This window comes from Neomonachus schauinslandi, chromosome 9 (assembly GCF_002201575.2).
Source record: "Neomonachus schauinslandi chromosome 9, ASM220157v2, whole genome shotgun sequence".
NCBI lineage: Eukaryota > Metazoa > Chordata > Mammalia > Carnivora > Phocidae > Neomonachus > Neomonachus schauinslandi.
Window position 1 is genome coordinate 83684867 of NC_058411.1, and position 10726 is coordinate 83695592.

The following is a 10726-nucleotide window of genomic DNA, read 5'->3' on the forward strand; positions in this document are numbered from 1 at the left end:
GAGTTGCATTTTTTCTGACTGAGCCAGCCAGGCACCCCATATGCTCAAATTGTAAAGTTGCTTGCCACACGTCTATAAAATGATTTTCTTTTCTTTCTTTTTTTTTTGAGACAGACAGCACAAATGGGAGAGGGGCAGAGGGAGCGGGAGAAAGAGAATCTTAAACAGGCTCCATGCTCAGTGTGGAGCCTGACACAGGGCTGGATCTCATGACTCTGAGGATCACCACCTGAGCTTAAATCAAGAGTGGGAAGTTTCACTGACTGAGCCACCCACGCCCCCGTAAAGAATTTTTCTATAGGAGTTTTTTTTTAAGTGGGGAAGGAAGTAAGCTACATTCTCCATTAATTCTCAAAGCCTGTTTTATTTTGCAAATCAATTCAGCCCACACTAGTTCAATATGGTCATTAAACCTTTTCCCTTATGTATTTTTTTTTTTTAAGGCAACAAACATTCATTAACTCACAGAGTTTCTGAGGGTTAAGAATCTAAGAGTGTCTTAGTTGGGTGGCTCCAGGTCAAAGTCTCTCTCGAGTGGCAGTCAAGTTCTCATCTCTATATATTACTTTTTAAAGTTATAAAACAAAGAATTGACTGCCCCTGCCAAAGTTAAATTCCATGATCATAGTGAACTCAGTTCCATAACATTCATTTACATTGAAAAACCAACAATCTATCACTACAATTCTCACATTTTAGTGCATTTTTTTATGTAAAATACCTTCAAAATTGTCTAAATTATACAAACTTCACTTCCAACACTACATTTAAAGACATTTGAAGTCCTACATAATTGAGTTCAATTTGCTAAAGCAAATGAGCCTAATCTCATGAAGATTTCCTAAGGCATTAAAATAATCAGTATTTTTTAAAGTCAAAAAAGACACAAAATCTGAAGTCCTATGCAGTACAATAGAGAATTCACTAAATTATGTATTAACCATAGTACAAGATGAGCGAGATATATTATTCTTAGCCCCCTACTGAAGATCAAATTTGTTTCAATTTAATATTAGAAGTTAAGTTAAAGAAGCTAGGGACTTCAATTTCCTTTATATGTCTAAAACTGAAAGAGGAAAAACATTTCTTAACATTCTATCATAAAGGAAAAGTGCTAGAGAAACTTTCCTTCATAACCATGCTTCAAACATCGCTTTCAGTGCCTTGATAAAAATGTATCATACAGGGGCGCCTGGGTGGCTCAGTCATTAAGCGTCTGCCTTCGGCTCAGGTCATGATCCCAGAGTCCTGGGATCGAGCCCCGCATCGGGCTCCCTGCTCGGCGGGAAGCCTGCTTCTCCCTCTCCCACTCCCCCTGCTTGTGTTCCCTCTCTCGCTGTGTCTCTCTCTGTCAAATAAATAAAAAATCTTTAAAAAAAAAAAAATGTACCATACAGGAAAACATAAGCTTCTAAATTAAATATTCCTTTTGGTATCTTTTCAATTTGATAGATTGCAATATGTCATGGAAGTCCTCATTATTTGAAAAATTTCTAGAGTTAATATTAATTCTTCAAGATTATTTATATTACTAATATTTGTCATCATTACTACTTCTTTATAAGAAATACATGGCATTCAATTTCCTCAATACTTTAAAATCAATCTCCTATTTCCCCTTTCCCCCAAACAGAACGTTACTCTATTCTATTTAGCCAAAAGAAAACAGCAAACACATCTTTGTGGTCTATTCTGGGAAATCAGTGTTTGGAAACCACTGCAACTGTTATTAATGGCTCAGAACCAAACACTGTAACAAAACACACTGAGTGGATCCTCCCTGTGTATGTACATGCGCCCATTCATAGTAATGTGATCCTCACACATGCATACAAAATCTCAATTTCTATTGAATACCAGAACATCTTTACATAATACACAGGTTAAAAGAAAACTGCCCTCTTTAATGTTCAAAGCAAGAACAATTTCTAAAGCTAAGGATGAGAAGAGTTAATACCGGGATTGCTGCCACCTATCAACTTTAATTCAAAGCAAAGTACAACTCAATGTCATTTTTACCTCTAATGCTGCCACGCTGAAACAAAATTAACTTCACTGTGCGATAAAGTATCCTGGCATCCCAGGGAATTATTTACTTCCCTGATTTGACATTACATATGTGTGGAGTCTTTTGTCCCTCCCACAGCATCCCAGAGTGTCAACATCATCTTAGTCAAGGCAAATGACGGGCAAATCCCTCAGGTCATTACTTCGAACCTTAAGTACCAAAAAGTCATGGCCTTCATCGTCGTTACTACACAGCGAACACTGTAGAGTCCCATGCCCCCTTCTACTATATTTGGGGAAGCGGAGTGCGAAAGAAGCGCTTGGTGTATCCTGAGAATTCTCTGTGTTCAGTCCTGGTACCAGAAACAGCATGAATACAAGTAATATGTGGGTCACCCACAGAGAAAGAAACAGACGAAGCTTCGTGACCCTCCAAGTTCAGTGAAGACACCAAAAGCTTCTCGGGAAACGGGGCACAAGCCTTCGGGGAAAGGGGGCAGAAGCAGAAGGTCTCCGAGGTGGAGTGACTAGATCTGGCACAAGCCCAGGGCGTGGGCAGCGACCGAGGAGTCTCTCGTACCCTTCCCCTCCGCACCAGGGTCGGTCACTCCGCGAGAGGTGCGGCCGGAGGAGGGGGTCAGGACTGGGGGAGGGCGGGGCCCGGTGCGCCCCAGCAGCGCCCTGGGGGTTCGGGGGGGTGTGTCCTACCTGGGCCGTGGCGGACGCAGGGATTTCGGGCGGAGGGCTCGGATCCAGCTCAGGGCCAGGACCCGCAGATATCAACCCTTAGCAGGCGGGACCGCCGCCGCCTGCCCATCCCCCGCCGCCGAGTGCGGCGGGACCCGAGCGCGGCTTCGAGGGCCGGCCGGCTTGGCAGTCCCCTCGGGTACCCTCCGCGTTTACTGGCGGCGGCGGCGGCTGCTGTTAATGCTGCTGCTGGCCGCCCCCAGCCGCTGCTCTTGTGCCAGCCCCTGTTCCTCTTCCTGCCGCCGCCGCCCCCGCCTCGTCCCCACCGCTCCCATCGCCGCTGCGGCGACTACTGCAGCGCCCGCTGACCCGACCCGACGTTATTCTCCCCCTTCGCAACCCGACACAGCCTAGCCCACCTGCCCTGCCAGTACGCACGCCCACCTCTCCGCCACAGGTGCTGATTGGAGAGCGCGTCCCGAGCCCGCCACGTCGGTTGGCTGGTCCCATTGCCTATCACGAAGTGGGCGGAGAGTCAGGCAGGGAGCGTCTCCGCCCCCCACCGGAGAATTGCCGCTATCTTCAGGTTTGCCTGAGAGGGCGAGTTACCGGGAAAGGAGCATCACAATGGCAGCGCGCATGTGCGCCGGAATTCTGGGCCTTGTAGTTCCAGCCACAGCCGCAACTACCCGCCGGTCCCGAGTCGAGAAGTAGAGCTTCTGAGACTAGTGGTTGGCGCACAGTGGTGTCCTCCTAGCTCAGTAGTTAACTTGCTTATAGGGGCATGATTGTGACCCCAGGATTGGGCTTTTTGGAAAAAATCGGAAATGCGTTGTTACATTACGAATTTACACACTGAGACAGTCACGAAGAAGGGCCCCAAATCGTGAGGCCCTACCATGCCACCTCCTCAGAACCGGAGCTGCCAGGATCTGACAAATTGGCGCTGTCCCCAGAACCGCCTAACATGAAGCTAATCACTAGGGAGAGGCCTAAAGGTATAAGGAGGAAAGGAGACGGAGACCTCCAGAAAAGAATACCAGCCTGGAGCCCAAAGTATCCTTACGGTTTCTGCAACCCATGAAGAATGAGATTTCCTTCCCTTTTTAAAACACCCCCAGCGAAGGGTTCAATGAGCATCCCCTGCGAGCACCAGTTTGGGAATCTAAGCGCGGGAATGCGGGAGTCCCTCGAAGACTTTCAAGGAAAAACGAGGAGAGCAGAGCAAAGAGGTTGTGTGGGATGAATTTGTATTAGGTGTTGATTGTGTCAAGCTTTTTGGTGAAGAGGAAACTTTAAGATTAAACCTCTCCCGGGGCGCCTGGGTGGCTCAGTCGTTAAGCGTCTGCCTTCGGCTCAGGTCATGATCCCAGGGTCCTGGGATCGAGCCCCGCATCGGGCTCCCTGCTCCGCGGGAAGCCTGCTTCTCCCTCTCCCACTCCCCCTGCTTGTGTTCCCTCTCTCGCTGTGTCTCTGTCAAAATAAATAAATAAAATCTTAAAAAAAAAAAAAAAGATTAAACCTCTCCCATCCTCACCCACCAGTTTACAGAAGAAAAGTCTCAAAGAGATTTAACAACTTTCCAAGGCTATAAAACTAACTACTGGCAGAACCAAAACTCAGGTCTCTTAAGTTTACTCCTGTGCCCAATGCTTTTTTTACTTAATAATCAAGGGACTGAAAATATGCAATGACTTGTGAGCTTCATTTTATTTTAAATCTTTTTCTTCACTCAAGTGACATTCTGATTAAAGCTGATTAATTAGGAGTATGGAAAGGTTAAATATAAATCCTATATTCAATCTCTGAACTGTTATAGAATCTGTTTCTTCTTGTTCAGGAAATGCCACAGCCTCTCGACATTCTTTAAAAAACAGCAGATACCTCGACTGTCTGTCATGTCTAGATCCTTGGATGAAAAACAGGACAAAGTGTACATTAAAGGCAATTGATGATGCAGCTCATCTTGTTCTATTCAAACTTAAAGAAGATGCCAAATCATTTCCTTTCCACTGATTAAAACCACAAGTTGTTTTTCCCATTACTTTGTCTCACAGAATATAGTTCACAATATTGACTGGGCAAGTAATTTGAATTGGAAGGGATTAGGGTTTCTGCAAATGCTTTTCTTTAAAATTAAATAAGTTTTTAGGGGGAAAAAAGTCCAGATTCATTGAAATTATGCCTGGCAATATTTCAAATAGCTATTCTCTATTCAAAGAGAATATTTTTCACTCAGCAAATACAGTGTTCTCTTCAAGCTACCCAGATACAATCTCTGCTATCATGGATAAGGTTTTTTTTTGTTTGTTTTGGGTTTTTTTTTTAAGAGGGGGGAGAGAGAGAGTGTGTGTGTGTGCCCGCTGGGGGTGGGGGGCTGGGGGGGGCTGGGGAGGGGTGGAGGGAGAGGGAGAAAGAGAATCATAAGCAGGCCCCACTCTCAGCACGGCAGAGGCCTGGGGACAGGGGGGCTCCATCTCACAATCCTGAGATCATGACCTGAGCCGAGATCATGACCTGAGCTGAAATCAAGAGCCAGTCACTTAACCGACTGAACGACCCAGGTACCCCCATAAGGGTTTTGATTAATGTAATCACAGAATTACTATTTTATTTATTTTAAATGTATCAGTAGTATAGCTGGATTCTCCAAATATGGACAGATGATTATTCTTCTGATTGTTATTTTATAACCAACTCCATTTGCAAATCCATGAAGGGTAAGATAAATAGAAGAGTATGTGAGAAAGCAATCCAGTAACTGTATATCAAGAATGAATTTTTATTTTAATGCAGTGCAGAGGGAAGTGTTCTATGATGAGGATCTTGAGAATAGGGCAATAGTATATCTCAGAGTAGGAATTGTAAGATTGAATATATAGTGAAAGTTAATGCCATAGGAGTGGGAATCCTGGGATATTGAACTGCTCAAGGAAAACAGCTTCCCAAGTCTCCCTATTACTCTGATCTTTTCCATTTAAGAAGTATTGGGCTGTCCCAAGAGGTATTTTTTCAGTTAGGATAAATGGCCAGGTAATGTATTATTCAAGAGCTGGTACTAGAATTCAGGAATCCTTTTTGAGATCTATCTATCTATTGTGAGCGTTTTTTAAAATAAACAAATGTTGTAGCCTCATGCCTCCCTCATTCCTTATTTGCCATGTGACATTCGGCCCATTACTGAACCCCCTTGAGCCCCAGTTTCCTCGACTATATGAAAGAGTGGCAGTGCCTCTTTTCCCAAGGCTACTGTGGACACTGGGCACAATTTCAGCCTGGGCAGCCTCTAAGATGGCCCACAATGATCCCTACCTCCTGGTATCTTCACCGTTGTGTAGTCTCTGAATTGGGCTGACCTGTGTAACTAATAGACTTTTTCAGAAATTATGGTGTGTAAATTCCAAGACTAGGTCATGAAAGACTTCACAGCTTCTGCTTTATGTTCTCTTGGATCACTTACTTACAGGGAGGCCATTTGCCATAAAGCAGGATGCTTAAGCAGGCAGCCCTTAGGAGTGGCCACCTGGCAAGGAACTGAGGCATTGCATCAATAATCAGCACCAGATTGCCAACCATGTTAATGAACCATTCTTGAAAATAGATCCTCCACCCCCAGCCAAGCCTTCAGATGATTACAGGCCCAGCTGGCATCTTGACTGCCATCTTGTGAGCTACCCCAATCGAGAACTACCCAGCCAAGCCATTCCTCAAATCCAGACCCACAGAAACTATGTGATATGAAAAATGTTTACTGTTACGTTAAGCACTCAGTTTTGGGGAACAATTTGTCATGCAGCAATTGATAACTAATACAGTAAGATTTCTGAAAATAATAGAATAAGAAATGATTTAAGTCTAGGGATATCTGCCTTGGATAAATGAGTCTGAAAGAATGAGCCTCATCCTAGGATCAGTCTTAGAGCATCTCCAAGGATAATGAGCAAATTTCAGATTTATACTGATTCCCCACCCAGAGCATAATGCCCCTTTCAACACTGCTTCTTTTCTCCCAGCACAGAATAAATAACATATTTGGAACCTTTTTCTTTCTCCTTTTCTCCATTTGTGGCTACCTCTACCCATCTTTAGACACCCATTGATTTACCACTTTCTAACTTACCCCTAATCCAAACAGGAAATGATCTAAATGGGTTATTTACATCATTATCAAAAGGACAACAGGGGACAGGACGCCTGGGTAGCTCAGTTGGTTAAGCGTCTGCCTTCGGCTGGGGTCATGATCTCAGGTTCTGGAATCAAGTCCCGCATCGGGCTCCCTACTCAGCAGGGAAGTCTGCTTCTCCCTCTCCTTCTGCCTACCACTCCCCTGCTTGTGCTCTCTCTCTGACAAAAAATAAAATCTTTAATTAAAAAGAAAAAAGGACAACAGGGGTGACTGCGTGGCTCAGTCGGTTGAGCAACAGGCTCCTGGTTTCGGTTCAGGTCATGATCTCAGGGTTATGATCTCAGGGTCCTGAGATTGAATCCCACTTCCCGTGTCCCATGTCCAGCTCTGTGCTTAGTGGTGAGTCTGCTTATCCCTCTCCCTTCCTATCCCTCTAACCGCCCCTCACTCAAATAAATAAATAAATAAAATCTTAAAAAAAAAAAAGGACAACACACGAACACCACAGTATAAACCAGTGTGCAAGTCAAGGAAATATGACCCCTTCCCTTTTGCTTGCTGTCTCTTCAAAAACAAACCTCATGTTGTACACCTGATACCAGTATAATGTTATGTCAATTACACCGCAACAACAACAACAAATCTCAGAATTATGTATTTTAAATGGGTGGATTGTATGGTATGTGAAATATATCTCAAATCTGTTTTTTAAAACTGCACAGTCCTTTGAAACATGAACAATAGTGGACCGGTGCTCAAGTGTTTCCACAAACTAGGAAACAGCCCTGTTTTTTAAATTTTTCATCAATCTTATGAGTTTCTATTTGAATCTTGCTTAATCCACTAAACAAAAAATTTTAGGACCTATTAATGCCAACTACTCTGCTAGGTACTGGGGAAACAAATATGAATAAACTCAGTCCCTGTTTCACAATGGGTCAGCAAACATGTAAATCCTATTACAATGCATTGCAATAACTGCTCTGAAAGAGGAATATTCTGTGGCACATATAGATGCTCTAGAACAGGAGTCAGTAAGCTATAGCCTACAGGCCAGTCAAATCCTTGGGGTCCTCTGAGAGCATGGTCTCTTTAAGCCAGTGTTAGCTGCATTCTCATTTTGACAGAGATACATTCACGCCAAATCAAGTATTTGTGTTTTTGAAAACTTCAACTTTTATTTTGTTGTGAAAAGCTTTATAATTTTTTAAATTTCAAAAAGAAATAAGCAAGAGAAATCTGGGAGTAGGGACAGAAGGCAAGGTAATCTCAATTTTGTGTATATGAATCTATTATCTTTTTTAAAAAAGATTTATTTATTAGAGAGAGAGTGGGGGAAGGGACAGAGGGAGAGAATATCCAACCAGACTCCCACTGAGCACAGAGCCCGATGTGGGGCTAGATCCCACGACCCATGAGATCAGGATCTGAGCAGACACCAAGAGTCCAACACTCAACCGACTGAGCCACTCAGGCGCCCCTGTATCTATTATCTTTTAACATACTGAATATCAGTTTGTGTTTGATGATGATTAAAATAGAGCATTATATCAGGGAAGATTAACACTGATTAGAACTAGTAAAATTAAAAAAAAATAGAACTAGTAAAATTAGGGGCACCTGGGTGGCTCAGTCGTTAAGCATCTGCCTTCGGCTCAGGTCATGATCCCAGGGTCCTGGGATGGAGCCCCGCATCGGGCTCCCTGCTCGGCAGGAAGCCTGCTTCTCCCTCTCTCACTCCCCCTGCTTGTGTTCCCCCTCTTTCTGTGTCGCTCTCTGTCAAATAAATAAATCTTAAAAAAAAAAGAACTAGTAAAGTTAGAAAAGAAACTAAATGCTTGCCTTTACAAAATATTTACTATGTTATTTCTTGATCTACTTCCTGTTTATGCCTAATTTTTATGAAATACGAAACAACTATACCATTGAATGTTAACAGTTAACGTTTTCCAAGTTTTATCCCTTTAGAACAGTTAATTCTATACATATTTGCTCAGCCTTCTAAGTTTCTTCTTTGTTGCAAGGTCATTCAGTAGCATAGCATGGTTGTATACTTACAATTTTCAAATGTGAAAGTGGGGAAGTAATGTTGTGATTCCTGATGTGTGCCTGTGACAGTGTGGAAGAAGTTCAGTGACTTTCAGTCTGGTCCAGCAATAAGCTTCTGGAAACACTGGACCACGAACTTTCTGTGATTTTCAGGCTCTGCTGCCCAGAGGCTGACTGGCTGAGGATGCTAATAGCGCACCCTAGTGATCATACTATTCCACTGCCCCTGTATTGAAATAAAGCCAAACAGTCTTTTTTTTTTTTTTAACTTTAAAAAACTTTTATTAAAATAATTTTGGGCTTTATTAAGAGTTGCAAAATTAACTCAGAAAGTTCCCATGATTACTTCACCCAGCTCCGCAACATCCTGCACAACCTTAGTAAAATTCTCAAAACTGAGAATTAAGTTTAGTATAATACTCTTAACTAAACTGTCAGTTTTATTTGGATGTCACCAGTTTACCACTAATATACTTCTTCCACTCCAGGGACCCAATCCAGGATGCCACAATGCATTAGTTTCCTGTCTTCTTTGTGTTTTCCAGTCTGTCAAAGTTCCTTAGTCTCTCCTGTCTTTCATGGTCTTTTTTTTTTTTTTTTAAGATTTTATTTATCTTGGGGCGCCTGGGTGGCTCAGTCGGTTAAGCCTCTGCCTTCGGCTCAGGTCATGATCCCAGGGTCCTGGGATCGAGCCCCATATCGGGCTCCCTGCTCCGCGGGAAGCCTGCTTCTCCCTCTCCCGCTCCCCCTGCTTGTGTTCCCTCTCTCGCTGTGTCTCTCTCTGTCAAATAAATAAATAAAATCTTTAAAAAAAAAAAAGATTTTATTTATCTTGAGAGAGAGAAAGCACGAGCAGAGGGAGAGGGAGAAGCAGACTCCCTGCTGAGCAGGGACTCGATCCCTGGACCCTGGGATCATGACCTGAGCCAAAGGCAGACACTTAACTGACTGAGCCCCCCAGGTGCCCTGAATGGTCTCGTCTCCTATCTTAACGGACCAAAGCAGACTATCCAGTGACTAGGGATTTTTATAATTTTTAGAAACCTGATGATGATGGTGACCAAGATGATCTTTAAAAATATTTTTCTGGTGGTGGTATTTGGTCATTGTATGTTCTGCAAAATAAAATATATTTGCAGATGCCAAATAAAATTTCCAAAACTTTATTGGGTATCTACAAAAAAGATACTGCTGGATAATATCCTATGGAGGATTCAAAAATATTAGATGTGGTTCCTATATAGATCACTTTGAATTATAGTTTTTGTACATATATCATTTCTTTCTGTAAGTATAGAAGAATCATTTCTTATACTGCATATTTTCCATACTTTCTTTACTCTGTATCTATTAAATATGTTCAGTATTTTTATTTTTTAATTTTTTTAAAGATTTATTTATTTATTTGAGAGAGAGACAGTGCACGTGGACAAGGGGGAGAGGGAGAGAGAGAGAGAATCCTCAAGCAGACTCCCCATTGACTGAGCGATGAGCCCTTCTCGGGGCTCAATCCCAGGACTCTGAGATCATGACCTGAGCTGAAATCAAGAGTTCAACACTTAGGGATGCCTGAGTGGCTCATCTGGTTAAGCGGCTGCCCTTGGCTGAGGTCATGATCTTAAGGTCCTGGGATTGAGTCCCGCATTGGGCTCCTTGCTCAGCAGAGAGCCTGCTTCTCCCTCTGCCTGACATTCCCCTTGTTTGTGCTCACTCTTTCTCTCTCTGCTTAAAAAAACAGAGAGAGTTGGACACTTAACTGACTGAGCCACCCAGCGCCCCACACTCAGTATTTTTAAATGAATGAATGCAATGCAAAAAGTTAAATATAGTAGAAAATAATACAAAATACTAAGAATA